General features: G+C 43.0%; 1 long non-coding RNA gene across 2 annotated transcripts in view; it reads right to left on the bottom strand.

Moving 5' to 3' along the window:
• The window catches only part of LOC135031404 (uncharacterized), a 143,426-nt gene that overhangs the window by 40,047 nt on the left and 83,099 nt on the right, over positions 1 to 20,280 (bottom strand). The window contains exons 3-4 of one of the 2 annotated variants that reach the window (XR_010227126.1): positions 1,256 to 1,376; positions 634 to 845 (exon numbers count right to left, since the gene is read on the bottom strand). This is a non-coding gene — a long non-coding RNA (uncharacterized LOC135031404). The remainder of the gene's footprint in view (positions 1 to 633; positions 846 to 1,255; positions 1,377 to 20,280) is intronic. The other variant, XR_010227120.1, reaches the window with a different exon arrangement.

Raw genomic sequence — 20,280 nt, 5'->3', positions numbered from 1 at the left:
AGCTACTCTCTGGTCCAGTGCACTGATTGAGGAGTCAGACCCACACACACCGCAAACTTGGTAGAAGAAGCTGCTACCACTGGGCATGTGCAGCAGCTCTGCTCTGTCCCGTACACTGCAGGATGTAGCGACAGCTCTAGAAAATGTATTATATACTATTGCTATTGTTGTTATAATTTGAGCCACTTGCCAAGAGGAGTGAGAAGAGAGCAGCAGGGGGAGCAGCATACCGACAAGGCCTGTCCTCCTCCAGTTTATGCGAGAATAGTCTACCTTGTTTGTACACTGACTTTTCCGGTACGAGTGTATTTAAGTTGGTACTGTATCACACTATTGTGGTTCTTTTTATTTGTTTTTTATATATGAGAACATTTTATTGAAGGAGAACGATACAACCTCCTGACAAGGGGTATTATTGAAATCCATTCCAACAGCGCCTTTGGATTGTTTGGTGATATTTCTATATTACGTATACGCCTGCAGCCCTGAGAGTTTGCCTCTGCAACTTGTTGATCTTCATAGTGAAGCAAACACAGGAAACTGCAGGCACTTGAATTGAAAATGAAAATTGTTGGGGATATGAGGTACTATAAACACAGTCTCACTTGTACTACATCCCGTTAGAATCTCTACCTCACTTAGGTTCCTCTGCAGAGCAGTCACTTTAAGTTGGGTTCCGTTGCATAACGTGCACGGAGTGAAGTTCCACAAAGGTATGCGCCAGGTGTCAAGCGTTTGGTTTTTCCTTTATTTTTCCTCTCCCTAATGTCACATACATACATCAGTTTCTTTCAATACAATAGTGAAAACGTGATCCAAATTCATCCAGTAGCTTTTGTGTGATACTGGAATAAACAAAAATTCAGAGTTATTTATTTTTTCTGCATAGTTTATAAACAGTTGCTAGAAGTATGTTTCTAAAATAAATAAAAAATTGCTATGTACAGACACAACCCTTATAGTTTCATCTAGTTACCAGCCTGTCAAAATGACGGAACAACATAATAGTAATGTCAGCGGCAGCAGCTGTGCGCGCCCTAATGGAGCATCACTTGAATTGCTTTGTTGGGCGCCATCTAGTGGCCGCCAGCATGCAAAACACTTTAATTCCCCCCATAGAGGTTAGGAGCAGGTTAGCCTCTTATTTTATTGGATATATATGACTATACCTTACACAAGACACTGCAAAAACTCTAATCCATGCTCTCATTTTCTCCCGCATAGATTATTGCATTAGTTTTCTTAGCGGTCTTACCAAAAAAGAGACTCTCACCAGTACTATCCATTCTGAATGTAGCTAGGAGGTTACTCTTCCTCGCTAGATGTTCATTGTCTGCTGATCCACTCTGTCAGTCCCTCCATTGGTTACCTGTATTCTACCGTAATCAATATAAAATACTGTTACTAAATTACTAATACACAAAGCCATTAACCAAACTACACCAATGTACATATCTTTGCTTATCTCAAAATACCTGCCAATCCGACCTCTTCACGCTTCACAAGATCTAAGTGACTCATCCACATTCATTTTTCGCTCATATTCCCGATTGCACCCACTCTGTGGAATGCCCTCCCACACACAACAAGACTGTCTTCCAGTCTCCAAACCTTCAAGCGTTCCCTGATAACTCACCTCTTCAGGCAAGCTTATCAAATTCCAGAACTGCCACATAACTAGAGATGAGCGCCTGAAATTTTTCGGGTTTTGTGTTTTGGTTTTGGGTTCGGTTCCGCGGCCGTGTTTTGGGTTCGACCGCGTTTTGGCAAAACCTCACCGAATTTTTTTTGTCGGATTCGGGTGTGTTTTGGATTCGGGTGTTTTTTTCAAAAAACCCTAAAAAACAGCTTAAATCATAGAATTTGGGGGTCATTTTGATCCCATATTATTATTAACCTCAAAAACCATAATTTCCACTCATTTTCAGTCTATTCTGAATACCTCACACCTCACAATATTATTTTTAGTCCTAAAATTTGCACCGAGGTCGCTGGATGACTAAGCTAAGCGACCCTAGTGGCCGACACAAACACCTGGCCCATCTAGGAGTGGCACTGCAGTGTCACGCAGGATGTCCCTTCCAAAAAACCCTCCCCAAACAGCACATGACGCAAAGAAAAAAAGAGGCGCAATGAGGTAGCTGACTGTGTGAGTAAGATAAGCGACCCTAGTGGCCGACACAAACACCGGGCCCATTTAGGAGTGGCACTGCAGTGTCACGCAGGATGTCCCTTCCAAAAAACCCTCCCCAAACAGCACATGACGCAAAGAAAAAAAGAGGCGCAATGAGGTAGCTGACTGTGTGAGTAAGATAAGCGACCCTAGTGGCCGACACAAACACCGGGCCCATTTAGGAGTGGCACTGCAGTGTCACGCAGGATGTCCCTTCCAAAAAACCCTCCCCAAACAGCACATGACGCAAAGAAAAAAAGAGGCGCAATGAGGTAGCTGACTGTGTGAGTAAGATAAGCGACCCTAGTGGCCGACACAAACACCGGGCCCATTTAGGAGTGGCACTGCAGTGTCACGCAGGATGTCCCTTCCAAAAAACCCTCCCCAATCAGCACATGACGCAAAGAAAAAAAGAGGCGCAATGAGGTAGCTGTGTGAGTAAGATTAGCGACCCTAGTGGCCGACACAAACACCGGGCCCATTTAGGAGTGGCACTGCAGTGTCACGCAGGATGTCCCTTCCAAAAAACCCTCCCCAATCAGCACATGACGCAAAGAAAAAAAGAGGCGCAATGAGGTAGCTGTGTGAGTAAGATTAGCGACCCTAGTGGCCGACACAAACACCGGGCCCATTTAGGAGTGGCACTGCAGTGTCACGCAGGATGTCCCTTCCAAAAAACCCTCCCCAATCAGCACATGACGCAAAGAAAAAAAGAGGCGCAATGAGGTAGCTGTGTGAGTAAGATTAGCGACCCTAGTGGCCGACACAAACACCGGGCCCATTTAGGAGTGGCACTGCAGTGTCACGCAGGATGTCCCTTCCAAAAAACCCTCCCCAATCAGCACATGACGCAAAGAAAAAAAGAGGCGCAATGAGGTAGCTGTGTGAGTAAGATTAGCGACCCTAGTGGCCGACACAAACACCGGGCCCATTTAGGAGTGGCACTGCAGTGTCACGCAGGATGTCCCTTCCAAAAAACCCTCCCCAATCAGCACATGACGCAAAGAAAAAAAGAGGCGCAATGAGGTAGCTGTGTGAGTAAGATTAGCGACCCTAGTGGCCGACACAAACACCGGGCCCATTTAGGAGTGGCACTGCAGTGTCACGCAGGATGTCCCTTCCAAAAAACCCTCCCCAAACAGCACATGACGCAAAGAAAAAGAAAAGAAAAAAGAGGTGCAAGATGGAATTGTCCTTGGGCCCTCCCACCCACCCTTATGTTGTATAAACAGGACATGCACACTTTAACCAACCCATCATTTCAGTGACAGGGTCTGCCACACGACTGTGACTGAAATGACGGGATGGTTTGGACCCCCACCAAAAAAGAAGCAATTAATCTCTCCTTGCACAAACTGGCTCTACAGAGGCAAGATGTCCACCTCATCATCATCCTCCGATATATCACCGTGTACATCCCCCTCCTCACAGATTATCAATTCGTCCCCACTGGAATCCACCATCTCAGCTCCCTGTGTACTTTGTGGAGGCAATTGCTGCTGGTCAATGTCTCCGCGGAGGAATTGATTATAATTCATTTTAATGAACATCATCTTCTCCACATTTTCTGGATGTAACCTCGTACGCCGATTGCTGACAAGGTGAGCGGCGGCACTAAACACTCTTTCGGAGTACACACTTGTGGGAGGGCAACTTAGGTAGAATAAAGCCAGTTTGTGCAAGGGCCTCCAAATTGCCTCTTTTTCCTGCCAGTATAAGTACGGACTGTGTGACGTGCCTACTTGGATGCGGTCACTCATATAATCCTCCACCATTCTTTCAATGGGGAGAGAATCATATGCAGTGCCAGTAGACGACATGTCCGTATCCGTAATCGTTGTCAGGTCCTTCAGTCCGGACCAGATGTCAGCATCAGCAGTCGCTCCAGACTGCCCTGCATCACCGCCAGCGGGTGGGCTCGGAATTCTGAGCCTTTTCCTCGCACCCCCAGTTGCGGGAGAATGTGAAGGAGGAGATGTTGACAGGTCGCGTTCCGCTTGACTTGACAATTTTCTCACCAGCAGGTCTTTCAACCCCAGCAGACTTGTGTCTGCCGGAAAGAGAGATCCAAGGTAGGCTTTAAATCTAGGATCGAGCACGGTGGCCAAAATGTAGTGCTCTGATTTCAACAGATTGACCACCCGTGAATCCTTGTTAAGCGAATTAAGGGCTCCATCCACAAGTCCCACATGCCTAGCGGAATCGCTCCGTGTTAGCTCCTCCTTCAATGTCTCCAGCTTCTTCTGCAAAAGCCTGATGAGGGGAATGACCTGACTCAGGCTGGCAGTGTCTGAACTGACTTCACGTGTGGCAAGTTCAAAGGGCATCAGAACCTTGCACAACGTTGAAATCATTCTCCACTGCGCTTGAGACAGGTGCATTCCACCTCCTATATCGTGCTCAATTGTATAGGCTTGAATGGCCTTTTGCTGCTCCTCCAACCTCTGAAGCATATAGAGGGTTGATTTCCACCTCGTTACCACTTCTTGCTTCAGATGATGGCAGGGCAGGTTCAGTAGTTTTTGGTGGTGCTCCAGTCTTCTGTACGTGGTGCCTGTACGCCGAAAGTGTCCCGCAATTCTTCTGGCCACCGACAGCATCTCTTGCACGCCCCTGTCGTTTTTTAAATAATTCTGCACCACCAAATTCAAGGTATGTGCAAAACATGGGACGTGCTGGAATTTCCCCATATTTAATGCACACACAATATTGCTGGCGTTGTCCGATGCCACAAATCCACAGGAGAGTCCAATTGGGGTAAGCCATTCCGCGATGATCTTCCTCAGTTGCCGTAAGAGGTTTTCAGCTGTGTGCGTATTCTGGAAAGCGGTGATACAAAGCGTAGCCTGCCTAGGAAAGAGTTGGCGTTTGCGAGATGCTGCTACTGGTGCCGCCGCTGCTGTTCTTGCGGCGGGAGTCCATACATCTACCCAGTGGGCTGTCACAGTCATATAGTCCTGACCCTGCCCTGCTCCACTTGTCCACATGTCCGTGGTTAAGTGGACATTGGGTACAACTGCATTTTTTAGGACACTGGTGAGTCTTTTTCTGAGGTCCGTGTACATTTTCGGTATCGCCTGCCTAGAGAAGTGGAACCTAGATGGTATTTGGTAACGGGGGCACACTGCCTCAATAAATTGTCTAGTTCCCTGTGAACTAACGGCGGATACCGGACGCACGTCTAACACCAACATAGTTGTCAAGGCCTCAGTTATCCGCTTTGCAGCAGGATGACTGCTGTGATATTTCATCTTCCTCGCAAAGGACTGTTGAACAGTCAATTGCTTACTGGAAGTAGTACAAGTGGGCTTACGACTTCCCCTCTGGGATGACCATCGACTCCCAGCAACAACAACAGCAGCGCCAGCAGCAGTAGGCGTTACACGCAAGGATGCATCGGAGGAATCCCAGGCAGGAGAGGACTCGTCAGAATTGCCAGTGACATGGCCTGCAGGACTATTGGCATTCCTGGGGAAGGAGGAAATTGACACTGAGGGAGTTGGTGGGGTGGTTTGCGTGAGCTTGGTTACAAGAGGAAGGGATTTACTGGTCAGTGGACTGCTTCCGCTGTCACCCAAAGTTTTTGAACTTGTCACTGACTTATTATGAATGCGCTGCAGGTGACGTATAAGGGAGGATGTTCCGAGGTGGTTAACGTCCTTACCCCTACTTATTACAGCTTGACAAAGGGAACACACGGCTTGACACCTGTTGTCCGCATTTCTGTTGAAATAGTTCCACACCGAAGAGCTGATTTTTTTGGTATTTTCACCAGGCATGTCAACGGCCATATTCCTCCCACGGACAACAGGTGTCTCCCCGGGTGCCTGACTTAAACAAACCACCTCACCATCAGAATCCTCCTGGTCAATTTCCTCCCCAGCGCCAGCAACACCCATATCCTCCTCATCCTGGTGTACTTCAACACTGACATCTTCAATCTGACTATCAGGAACTGGACTGCGGGTGCTCCTTCCAGCACTTGCAGGGGGCGTGCAAATGGTGGAAGGCGCATGCTCTTCACGTCCAGTGTTGGGAAGGTCAGGCATCGCAACCGACACAATTGGACTCTCCTTGTGGATTTGGGATTTCGAAGAACGCACAGTTCTTTGCGGTGCTTTTGCCAGCTTGAGTCTTTTCAGTTTTCTAGCGAGAGGCTGAGTGCTTCCATCCTCATGTGAAGCTGAACCACTAGCCATGAACATAGGCCAGGGCCTCAGCCGTTCCTTGCCACTCCGTGTGGTAAATGGCATATTGGCAAGTTTACGCTTCTCCTCCGACAATTTTATTTTAGGTTTTGGAGTCCTTTTTTTACTGATATTTGGTGTTTTGGATTTGACATGCTCTGTACTATGACATTGGGCATCGGCCTTGGCAGACGACGTTGCTGGCATTTCATCGTCTCGGCCATGACTAGTGGCAGCAGCTTCAGCACGAGGTGGAAGTGGATCTTGATCTTTCCCTAATTTTGGAACCTCAACATTTTTGTTCTCCATATTTTAATAGGCACAACTAAAAGGCACCTCAGGTAAACAATGGAGATGGATGGATACTAGTATACAATTATGGACGGACTGCCGAGTGCCGACACAGAGGTAGCCACAGCCGTGAACTACCGTACTGTACTGTGTCTGCTGCTAATATAGACTGGTTGATAAAGAGATGTCGTAGTATGTATGTATAAAGAAGAAAGAAAAAAAAACCACGGTTAGGTGGTATACAATTATGGACGGACTGCCGAGTGCCGACACAGAGGTAGCCACAGCCGTGAACTACCGTACTGTACTGTGTCTGCTGCTAATATAGACTGGTTGATAAAGAGATGTCGTAGTATGTACGTATAAAGAAGAAAGAAAAAAAAACCACGGTTAGGTGGTATACAATTATGGACGGACTGCCGAGTGCCGACACAGAGGTAGCCACAGCCGTGAACTACCGTACTGTACTGTGTCTGCTGCTAATATAGACTGGTTGATAAAGAGATGTCGTAGTATGTATGTATAAAGAAGAAAGAAAAAAAAACCACGGTTAGGTGGTATACAATTATGGACGGACTGCCGAGTGCCGACACAGAGGTAGCCACAGCCGTGAACTACCGTACTGTACTGTGTCTGCTGCTAATATAGACTGGTTGATAAAGAGATGTCGTAGTATGTACGTATAAAGAAGAAAGAAAAAAAAACCACGGTTAGGTGGTATACAATTATGGACGGACTGCCGAGTGCCGACACAGAGGTAGCCACAGCCGTGAACTACCGTACTGTACTGTGTCTGCTGCTAATATAGACTGGTTGATAAAGAGATGTCGTAGTATGTACGTATAAAGAAGAAAGAAAAAAAAACCACGGTTAGGTGGTATACAATTATGGACGGACTGCCGAGTGCCGACACAGAGGTAGCCACAGCCGTGAACTACCGTACTGTACTGTGTCTGCTGCTAATATAGACTGGTTGATAAAGAGATGTCGTAGTATGTATGTATAAAGAAGAAAGAAAAAAAAACCACGGTTAGGTGGTATACAATTATGGACGGACTGCCGAGTGCCGACACAGAGGTAGCCACAGCCGTGAACTACCGTACTGTACTGTGTCTGCTGCTAATATAGACTGGTTGATAAAGAGATGTCGTAGTATGTATGTATAAAGAAGAAAGAAAAAAAAAACCACGGTTAGGTGGTATACAATTATGGACGGACTGCCGAGTGCCGACACAGAGGTAGCCACAGCCGTGAACTACCGTACTGTACTGTGTCTGCTGCTAATATAGACTGGTTGATAAAGAGATGTCGTAGTATGTATGTATAAAGAAGAAAGAAAAAAAAACACGGGTAGGTGGTATACAATTATGGACGGACTGCCGAGTGCCGACACAGAGGTAGCTACAGCCGTGAACTACCGTACTGTGTCTGCTGCGACTGGATGATAAATAATGATATAAAAAATATATATATATCACTACTGCAGCCGGACAGGTATATATATTATATAATGACGGACCTGCTGGATACTGTCTGTCAGCAGAATGAGTTTTTTATAGAATAAAAAAAAAAACACCACACAAGTGAAGTCACACGACGAGTGTTTAACTTTTTCAGGCAATCACAATATAGTATACTACTAACTATACTGGTGGTCAGTGTGGTCAGGTCACTGGTCAGTCACACTGGCAGTGGCACTCCTGCAGCAAAAGTGTGCACTGTTTAATTTTAATATAATATGTACTCCTGGCTCCTGCTATAACCTATAACTGGCACTGCAGTGCTCCCCAGTCTCCCCCACAATTATAAGCTGTGTGAGCTGAGCACAGTCAGATATATAATATATACATAGATGATGCAGCACACTGGGCTGAGCAGTGCACACAGATATGGTATGTGACTGTCTTGTACTCCTGGCTCCTGCTATAACCTATAACTGGCACTGCAGTGCTCCCCAGTCTCCCCCACAATTATAAGCTGTGTGAGCTGAGCACAGTCAGATATATAATATATACATAGATGATGCAGCACACTGGGCTGAGCAGTGCACACAGATATGGTATGTGACTGAGTCACTGTGTGTATCGTTTTTTTCAGGCAGAGAACGGATATATTAAATAAAACTGCACTGTCTGGTGGTCACTGTGGTCAGTCACTAGTAAACTCTGCACTCTCTTCTACAGTACTCCTAAGCTCCAGTAAATCAGGTCAATCTCTCTCTCTCTCTTTCTCCTAATCTAAATCACTGTACTCCCTAACAGCTGCTCCCCGTCCCCAATCCTCCCCACAATTATAACTAAGTCACTCAGTCTTTACTCTTTTCTACTATAACGGAGAGGACGCCAGCCACGTCCTCTCCCTATCAATCTCAATGCACGTGTGAAAATGGCGGCGACGCGCGGCTCCTTATATAGAATCCGAGTCTCGCGAGAATCCGACAGCGTCATGATGACGTTCGGGCGCGCTCGGGTTAACCGAGCAAGGCGGGAAGATCCGAGTCGCTCGGACCCGTGAAAAAAAACATGAAGTTCGTGCGGGTTCGGATTCAGAGAAACCGAACCCGCTCATCTCTACGACATAACCTTCATAAACTTTCCTATCCAATTACATCCCCACCGTAGAGTTCACTCATATCCTCACATGGTTCTCTTTTTTCACTTTCCCATGGTCCTGACCTCAAACATTGCTGTGTGAACATATTATACCACCCACCAAGAACCTTTGCAATCTAGTGGACCATTATTCTGCTGTACTTTGAACTTCACAGATACATGAGATAATAGGATTTTAATTACCTACCGGTAAATCCTTTTCTTGTAGTCCGTAGAGGATGGTGGGGTCCACATTAGTACCAAGGGGTATAGACGGGTCCACTAGGAGCAACTGGCACTTTAAGAGTTTGAGAGTGTGGGCTGGCTCCTCCCTCTATACCCCTCCTACCAGACTCAGTCTAGAAACTGTGCCCGAGGAGATGGACAACCTCGAGAGAAGAATTTTACACAGATAGTGGCGAGATTCACACCAGCTCACACACAAGATAAACCAAGCTAACCAGCTTGAAACATCAGCAACGGCTGAACAGTATTAATTAACCAAGTAACAAAACAGTACTTAAATAAGAACAAAGCAGTACTGAACTAAGTATCCACTGTAGGATAACAAAGCGCTGGGCGGGCGCCCAGCATCCTCTACGGACTACGAGAAAAGGATTTACCAGTAGGTAATTAAAATCCTATTTTCTCTTACTTCCTAGAGGATGCTGGGGTCCACATTATTACCATGGGGATGTACCAATGCTCCCAGAATGGGAGGGAGAGCGCGGAGGCTCCTGCAGAAGTGATTGACCAAACTTCAGGTCCTCAGCGGCCAAAGTATCGAACTTGTAGAACTTTGCAAACGTGTTCGACCCAAACCAAGTAGCCGCTCTGCAAAGCTGTAAAGCCGAGACACCCCGGGCAGCCGCCCAGGAACAACCCACCTTACGAGCAGAGTGGGCCTTAACAGACGTAGGACATGGAAAGCCTGCCGTAGAATATGCATGCTGGATAGTGAACCTAATCCAGCGAGAGATTGTCTGCTTAGAAGCAGGACACCCAAGTTTCTTGGGATCATACAGGACAAAAAGAGAGTCCGTTTTTCTGTGACGAGCGGTCCTCTTCACATAGATTTTCAGCGCCCTTACAACATCCAAGGACTTTGATGAAATTGAGGAGTCAGTAGCAATTGGCACCACAATAGGTTGGTTGATATGAAATGCCGACACAACCTTCAGAAGGAACTGCTGACATGTCCGTAGCTCAGCTCTATCTTCATGAAAGATCAAGTAGGGGCTCTTACAAGACAAAGCCCCCAACTCCAACACACGTCTAGCAGAAACTAAGGCCAACAATGTGACAGCCTTCCACGTGAGAAATTTGACCTCAACCTCCAGTAGAGGCTTGAACCAATCCGATTGGAGGAACTGTAACACCACGTTAAGATCCCAGGGCGCCGTAGGCGACACAAAGGGAGGCTGGATGTGCAGAACCCTTTCTGAAAAGTCTGAACCTCAGGGAGGGAAGCCAACTGTTTCTGGAAGAAAATGAATAGGGTCGAAATCTGGACCTTTATGGATCCCAACCTCAGGCCCATATCCACACCTGCTTGCAGGAAGAGGAGAAACCGTCCCAGTTGAACCTCCACCGTAGGAAACTTCTTGGACTCACACCAAGATACATATTTTTTCCAAATACGATGGTAATGTTTAGACGTTACTCCTTTCCTAGCCTGTATCAGGGTAGGAATAACCTTGTTCGGAATGCTCTTCCGAGCTAATATCTGGCGTTCAACCACCATGTCGTCAAACGTAGCCGTGGTAAGTCTTGATAAGCGAATGGCCCCTGCTGCAGCAGGTCCTCCCGAAGAGGCGTCGGCTCTTCTAGCAGTAGATCCAGAAGATCCGCGTATTAAGCCCTTCTTGGCCAGTCCGGAGCAATGAGGATTGCCTGAACTCTTGTTCTCCTTATGAGTTTTAGAATTCTTGGAATGAGCGGAAGTGGAGGAAACACGTACACTGACTGGAACACCCACGGAGTCACCAGGGCCTCCACCGCAATGGCTTGTGGGTCCCTCGACCTGGAACAATACCGCCGAAGCCTCTAGTTGAGACGAGAGGCCATCATGTCTATTTGAGGTATACCCCAAAGATCTGTTACCTCCGCGAACACCTCCGGATGGAGTCCCCACTCTCCTGGATGGAGATCGTGTCTGCTGAGGAAGTCCGCTTCCCAGTTGTCTACTCCTGGAATGAAGATTGCTGACAGCGCCAACACGTGTCTTTCTGCCCAGAGGATGATTTTTGTTAACTCTGACATTCCAGCTCTGCTCTTCGTTCCACCCTGTCGGTTCATGTAAGCCACTGTCGATACATTGTCCGACTGCACTTGAATGGCTCGATCTCTCAAAAGATGGGCCGCTTGGAGAAGACCGTTGTAGACGGCTCTTAGTTCCAGAATGTTTATTGAAAGGCTGGATTCCAGGCTTGACCACAATCCTTGGAAGGTTTCCCCCTGAGTGACCGCGCCACAGCCCCGGAGACTTGCATCCGTTGTTAGAAGGACCCAGTCCTGAATCCCAAACCTGTGGCCCTCCAGAAGTTGAGGTAATTGCAGCCACCAGAGGAGTGAAATTCTGGCTTTCTGCGACAGACGTATTCTCTGGTGCATGTGTAGATGAGATCCCGACCACTTGTCCAGGAGATCCAGTTGGAAGGGCCGAGCATGAAACCTTCCGTACTGTAGAGCCTCGTAAGAGGCCACCATTTTCCCCAGAAGGTGAATGCACTGATGAACCGAAACCCGGGCTGGCTTCAGGACATCCCGGACCATTGTTTGTAACACCAACGCTTTCTCCTCCATGAGAAAAACCCTCTGCACTTCTGTGTCGAGGATCATTCCCAGAAAAGACAGCCTCCTGGTCGGCTCCCAGAGTCGGTCATAGGCGTAGGCAAACTAGGCAATTGCCTAGGGCATTTGATATGCCTAGGGGCATCAGCAGCTTCTGCTGATTAAAATGATATGCGGCATGCCTATATTCTGTGTGTAGCATGTCATATGCAGATACAGCCACAGTCTCACGCAGTATATAGGCATGCTGCATATCATTTTAATCAGCAGAAGCTGATTGTGCATCCTAGCGACATAGCAATGCAAATAAGATGCATTTTCATTAAAACAAATGTGCCCGACTTTAGCATTGAGGCAAGATTTATGAGGACACATCTGTATTCAAGCAGAGGCAGAGGTCACAGTGTTAGTGTGAGTGTTGTGTGCATGTGAGTAGGTTGGTTGTGCTGTAGTGTTCGGAATATGTGTAAGCAGCATTATGTGTGTCATGTAAAAATGCATTAATAATGTGCAACATATGTGTAAGGGGCACTATGTGTGTCATTATGTGTATAAGGGCATTAATAATGTGCGGCATATGTGTAACAGGGTACTACTGTATGTGTGTCATTATGCGTATAGGGGCACTAATAATGTGCAGCAAGTGTGTAGGGGGCACTATGTGTGTCATTATGTGTACAAGGGCATTAATAATGTGCGGCATATGTGTAAGGGACATTACGTGTAAAAGGACATTAATAAAGGTTGTCATAATGTGTAAGGTGCATTATGTTTATAAGGACATTAAAAATGTGTCTCATATGTGTAAGGGGCATTACTGTGTCGCATTATGTGTATAAGGTGCTCTACTATGTGGCGTTGCGTATAGAAAGGGCACTACTGTGTCATCGAATGTGAATAAAGAGCAATATGGTGTGGTGTAATGTGAATAAGGAGCAATTCAGTGTGATGTAATGTGAATAAGGGGCTCTACTGTGAGGAGTAACGTTTATAAGGTAAAGTGATACTACTGTGGGATGTAATATGAATTATGGACACTATCGCATGATCAAATGTGAATAAAGTTGCAGTACTGAGTGGTGCAATTGGAATTGGGGTTACTATTGTGTGGCCATGCCCCTTGCCAGCAAAAACACACCCCTTTTTGGGCTGTGCGCCAAATGTGCGAACAGTTCCTTTTTAAAATATAGGGGTTACAAACCCCAAAATAAGGACTGCTATGGATGAGGGGTGATGGTGCTGGGAAAGAGGTGCAAGGTCAGAGGCGGAACCAGCGGTGGTGCTAGGGGGCACCAGCCAAAATCTTGCTTAGGGCATCATATTGGCTAGGGCCGGCTCTGTCGGCTCCAAATGTGATTTTGGAAGATTCAGGATCCAACCGTGTTCCCTGAGCAGATGAGTCGTGAGAACAATGGACTGCAACAACTTCTCCCTGGACGATGCCGTTAGCAGCAGATCGTCCAGATAAGGGGTTATGTTCACCCCCTGTCTGCAGAGGAGAACCATCATCTCTGCCATCACCTTGGTGAACACCCTCGGTGCTGTGGAGAGGCCGAATGGCAGTGCCTGGAATTGATAGTGACTGTCTAACAGTGCAAATCTGAGATAAGCCTGTTGAGACGGCCAAATAGGAATGTGGAGGTACTGTTGCCTTATAGGTAATTGTCTGCACTTAGTATAATATTAGGGCAATGGATATTGTCTGAATCAAAATATAATTCATTATAAATAGGCGATGTTACCATAGTGGACAGTATACTGGATATATATAGTAAGGAATAGATATGAAATAAGTTTGAATGTATGAGGTAATGTTTAGCTGATTTAAGAAATTAGGTTTGTGTATGTGTTTATATAGATATACTGTATATTTGTGTTTTACAGCAAGATGGTAAAAAATAGTGTAGGGAACAGGTTTATTCTGCTCTAGTCATAAATAAGGCCAGAGAGGTTACAGTAAGATCAAGAGTCATTGTAGAGAAAAGGTATTAGGCCATAAATGATAATAGGTATGTGACAGAGCTCTGTTGGTCATTGGAATTCACAGGTGTGCTTACAGTAGATCAGAATCTACTGGTTTGTCTATTGTCCAGTGAAGGTTAAAAGCTAGGGAGTATAAATTAACTACTATGAAAAGAGATCACATCCATTGATAAAACATTGTGTAACCGACCCCAGGAAAACTTGTCAATACAACAGAACTTTGGATGAAAAGACATTCCAGATTTTACAATACTATACTTGCTTAAGGCAGTGTGGACACCACACTTTTATGACACCATGCCTCCGTGAACAGGACACGACAGCCCAGTTCAATGTTTGTTTTATTACACCTTGGAATCTGACAAACCTATAATTACCTATTCCATTGGAAACTATGAGAATATGATAGTTTGAATTGGTAAAATATGAGATAAAAGGACCAGACTTGTAGTTAGGAGTTAGAAGGAAGGAAGAGGGAGAGGGAGAAGAAGAAGGAGAAGGAAGGAAGTCAGTCAGGAGGAGAAGTCATGGAGAACATGCAGAAGGAATGATTCTTGGGATGGCAATCTTTAACTTGCAAGTATACATTTTATGTTAGCAATTGAAACTGTTTGTGAAACTTATGTCATGTTGTTTTATGTTATGTAACGAAGGAAGCATATATAATTATAATTAGTATATATATCACTACTGTGTATATCTTATTCTGTACGATTTGATCTGCCTGTAAATAAAGAATCATATAAAAAGAGCGGTAATATTCAAGCTTGAACTCTCTTTAAGGAATCTTAACTTAATAACTTCATAAGTCATATGTATAAGGACTGCATATATGTATCAGCCAATTAGTTTGTAAGCCTGACATAATATATTTGCAGATATATATGATAAATGCATATTAATTGAAATATATCCATATATTAAATACCATATATGATATATTAAATATTAATATTCATAAATATGATTCCAAAAAGCAATATTGGCGACCACGAATTGGACTTGTTATTACTGAATCTGATTATCTGATCTATAATATTTATGAGGAGTAGCAGATGCTATAAGCTGGCTACCAAATCTGCAGAATCACGGTGGGGATGTATCTATGAAAATTTATTACCATTGTGTAATGTCAATTTTGTATTCTGTATAACCTAGGATAAATGTGTTAGTGCAATATACGTTATTTTAACTAACATAATATCTATTAGGAAGCAGCACCAAAGGCTATAAGCCTGCTGGCAAAATACAAGATCACAGTGGAATAGGTTACAAATGAGAATAAAGAATTTAAAGGCCTAGAATAGAAAATGTGCACAGTGGAAAAGAGTATTTCCAAATAAATGTATAAATGTACCAGGTATTAGAGTTTAACCTTAAGACACCGGTCAATCTTAAGGAGAGGATACCTTCAGTACTAAAAACAAAGAATATATAAATTTAGCATTGAAATGTTAAAAATGCAAAAGTTTTCTGTAGCATTTAGAAAAATGCGCAGAACTGCGGCTCTAGAAGCCAAACAGAAATGTAAAGAAGAATCAGGTTCACGTCTTCGTAAGGCGTGCCTGACCATTAATGCAAAAATGCATTCGTTATTTAAGTCCCTTAAACAGAAAAATAAACAGAAAAAGTTTGGGGCAGAAGCGAAAAGCCTGACAGTTTGTAATCAAATTGTCAAGATCTCTGATGAAGAGATAACATCCAGCAAGCAAGCTGAGATAGAAACACCAAACAGGAATAGTGTTGAGGTATGTGAAACTCTGTACACAGAGTCTACAGGAGTCAGAAATGACTTAATCAGTCAAGATCCTAAAATTAAGGAAAGTTACATGTTGCAGGACTGCATCAATGTGCAGCGCATGGAGTCTGCTATGGTCACACAGACCACCAGCAGAACAGCCTCTGTGGTAAAGGAAGAAAGTAGCAATGTGCCGGATGTGTCTATCATCAGACAGCACATTAATGTAAAGGAGGTAGCAGCAATAGGAGATGTCCCCTATACTGTTTCTAGTAAGGGGGAAGATCATTGTAACTCAGATTATGAGTATTCTGCTGAATACACTCTCAGAGTTCCCAATGTAAATGAAGAATTTGTTATGCCCTTAGGCAAAGGTGAATTGTCAGCAGATTTAAACACTGATAGCTGCAGTACAGTGCACACAGGGGTGAAGAAGTTCCCCATGGTGAAAACTCCCATGGCAACCAGAGTTGCAAACCTTGAAATGTATTCACCTGGAAACATGTTTAAAGGGAAAATCCATGAAATTAATTCAGGAATGCATGTTTACAAACAAAGTTCCCAAACTTATGTAACCCCCACAGAGCACTCAGAGACTTCTAGTGATGGTGCAAATGTTTGCATGCTCTCAGAGAGACCACATGCAGAGTGTCATTCTGCAAACCACACACCAATTAACAATGACAAAAAGGATCACCAGGATGAAAATGTTTTTATGCCCTGGTGCCATAACCATTTTATTACAGGTGTGGAAAGACAGAAAGCCCTGGGACCTGCAATACATATTTGGCAAAGTTTAACAAGTTTCTCTCCCCACAAAAGTAGGTTTTTTCAGAAGCTCCAAGATTCTTCCAAACTAAGGAGCCACACCAAGCAGCAAACGCTATGGTTAAAGACAGTCTGGGACCAGGCTGCATCACAAGGGAGTATGGTCACAAGTGAATACGGTAGTATCATTCCTTTACTTGTTAGATCCAATGAAGCCATTGTTTGCTTTGATGTTCAAACAGCCACAGTTTCCAAATTAAACCTGCATCATATCTGCAGCGACAATTGTGCTGTCATTGACACACAATGTGACAGGAAAGATTGGCACAGGCCAGAAACAATTGTTTGTTTGTTATTCAATCGTTAAAAGACACATTTGTAAATTCTGTACCTGATAACATGCAGCAGATAGGACAGAATGCATAGCAAGCTATGTTAAATCACTGTATAAATATCTGTGATAGTCATTGTATGTATTTTTGTTTGATTCATAGTAATCCTGGCAACCTGTATACAGAATGGTGCAAGACTCCAAAAAGACTCCAATTTACAAGGGAAAAGGTCTTCATTAACCCTTTCATCGCTGCTATCCAGCAAAATCTACATAGCATCCCTAAAGACTGATATATGGACAAATCCTCAAGGAGTTTTCTAGTTTCACAAGAAAGGGGAATGTTTTCATTAACCTTTTCATCACAAGTAATCATTACTTGTCTTTCAAACTACATGTACACTCCCAAAACAGTGTACAGCACATCTCATCACTGTGATTATACAGAACTGTCTCATCCCTTCATATACCTTAATCACATATATGTAAACATTTGTCTGATATATATATATATATTATGTAATTGTATTATATACCTTGTAAATATTTTATGTTTTTTTAATATTACACAGTAGATACTACCTATGCTTCCTTCGTAAAAGCTTCAAAAGTAATTAAATATCTAATACAGGATGGTATACCGCGTTATAACAAATTGGGCCGAGATTATTAAGTGGGATGAATAATTCTCTTAATAAAGACTGTCACAAGTCTAAGATAATTATTTGTAGCATAACAGGGTCACTGTATATGCACATGGCTGCATATAAAATAATATTGGATGGAATTAGATATATTTAAAGCCATTCCTAAATGATATTTAATATCTGTTTGAAGCAAAATTATATTCATTTATTGTATTGATAGGATGTTACTATATACACATCAAAAGCATTTTAAATAATTATTAGTCAAAATATAGGTAGGATAGAAAACGCCTTTATATGGGTTAAACTGGTATAAGTTTATGTAAGATTGAGATGTATAAATAGGTACAAGGTAGAATAAGGAGATTTAAGACTGCATGGTAATTTATTCAGTGAGGAAATACAGAACAGAGTAGGTGTACTACTCACAGCCATTTGTGGTACTATTGCCCGAAGACAATTAAGACCTACTATTAACAAGCAAGGAAAGAAAGAAAGAAAGAAAAAAAAAAAGACTGTTTCATATATGCCTGTTCTATTCAAAATCACAACCTGTTTGTGCAAAAGCAATATGGACACTGGTCACAACTGCGGCATTGGATAAACGCAAAGGAAACAGAACTGCTAAAGACTGTATAAAGACTATTACTATTACTGAGGGTCGTCACAAGTACTGAATGTTCAAGACACAGCACTCGACGTACACAGCCCTCTGCCTCAAACAGCGAAATGGCAAGCAAAGGAGCAGCTGCTACGAAGAATTCTACTTCTAGTAATGGTGCAAATGTTGCAAACGCAAGGCCATAATGCAAACGCAAGGCATCTCCAATTGCAAGCAAACCACGCAGATGACAGTCTTATCCCAGTAAATTGCTACATACAAGAACAGCAAAAATGTCCAAACGTACTGATCCAGATACAGAAAAAAGGTCTACAATTGGGCTATGGTATTCCAAATGTCTGTAGAAATTAGTTTTCCTCATGAATACTGAATAAAAACCTCAGTTTTGTCTGCTTTAGTTAAAAGTAGAATAAGGTTAGGTAAGCTAAGAATTTTTAGAGATTTTTAAAATCATAATGGTTATTATTATTACACTTATGGTATATATTATGGTTACAACGAAAGTTATGTTTGAAGGAATATTTTGAAATGTATTTGGAAGCAATTACGCTAGTTTAATGTGTGGCCAATCAAAAGAATTTCTCATGGCCACAAGGGGGCGACTGTTGCCTTATAGGTAATTGTCTGCACTTAGTATAATATTAGGGCAATGGATATTGTCTGAATCAAAATATAATTCATTATAAATAGGCGATGTTACCATAGTGGACAGTATACTGGATATATATAGTAAGGAATAGATATGAAATAAGTTTGAATGTATGAGGTAATGTTTAGCTGATTTAAGAAATTAGGTTTGTGTATGTGTTTATATAGATATACTGTATATTTGTGTTTTACAGCAAGATGGTAAAAAATAGTGTAGGGAACAGGTTTATTCTGCTCTAGTCATAAATAAGGCCAGAGAGGTTACAGTAAGATCAAGAGTCATTGTAGAGAAAAGGTATTAGGCCATAAATGATAATAGGTATGTGACAGAGCTCTGTTGGTCATTGGAATTCACAGGTGTGCTTACAGTAGATCAGAATCTACTGGTTTGTCTATTGTCCAGTGAAGGTTAAAAGCTAGGGAGTATAAATTAACTACTATGAAAAGAGATCACATCCATTGATAAAACATTGTGTAACCGACCCCAGGAAAACTTGTCAATACAACAGAACTTTGGATGAAAAGACATTCCAGATTTTACAATACTATACTTGCTTAAGGCAGTGTGGACACCACACTTTTATGACACCATGCCTCCGTGAACAGGACACGACAGCCCAGTTCAATGTTTGTTTTATTACACCTTGGAATCTGACAAACCTATAATTACCTATTCCATTGGAAACTATGAGAATATGATAGTTTGAATTGGTAAAATATGAGATAAAAGGACCAGACTTGTAGTTAGGAGTTAGAAGGAAGGAAGAGGGAGAGGGAGAAGAAGAAGGAGAAGGAAGGAAGTCAGTCAGGAGGAGAAGTCATGGAGAACATGCAGAAGGAATGATTCTTGGGATGGCAATCTTTAACTTGCAAGTATACATTTTATGTTAGCAATTGAAACTGTTTGTGAAACTTATGTCATGTTGTTTTATGTTATGTAACGAAGGAAGCATATATAATTATAATTAGTATATATATCACTACTGTGTATATCTTATTCTGTACGATTTGATCTGCCTGTAAATAAAGAATCATATAAAAAGAGCGGTAATATTCAAGCTTGAACTCTCTTTAAGGAATCTTAACTTAATAACTTCATAAGTCATATGTATAAGGACTGCATATATGTATCAGCCAATTAGTTTGTAAGCCTGACATAATATATTTGCAGATATATATGATAAATGCATATTAATTGAAATATATCCATATATTAAATACCATATATGATATATTAAATATTAATATTCATAAATATGATTCCAAAAAGCAATAGTACACAGCCTTGATAGCCAGGGATACCAGAAACTCTCCCTCCTCCAGACCTGCAATCACTGCTCTGAGAGACTTCATCTTGAATTTGAACACCCTCAGGTAAGGGTTCAACGATTTCAAGTTCAAATTGGTCTGATCGAACCATCCGGTTTCGGTACCACGAAAAGATCTGAATAATAACCCTTGTTTTGCATATGAGGTGGAACTGGGACAATGACCTGTGACTTTTCCAA

The sequence above is a fragment of the Pseudophryne corroboree genome, chromosome 2 (assembly GCF_028390025.1).
Source record: "Pseudophryne corroboree isolate aPseCor3 chromosome 2, aPseCor3.hap2, whole genome shotgun sequence".
NCBI classification, from domain to species: domain Eukaryota; kingdom Metazoa; phylum Chordata; class Amphibia; order Anura; family Myobatrachidae; genus Pseudophryne; species Pseudophryne corroboree.
This window is presented reverse-complemented; position numbering and strand designations above follow the sequence as displayed.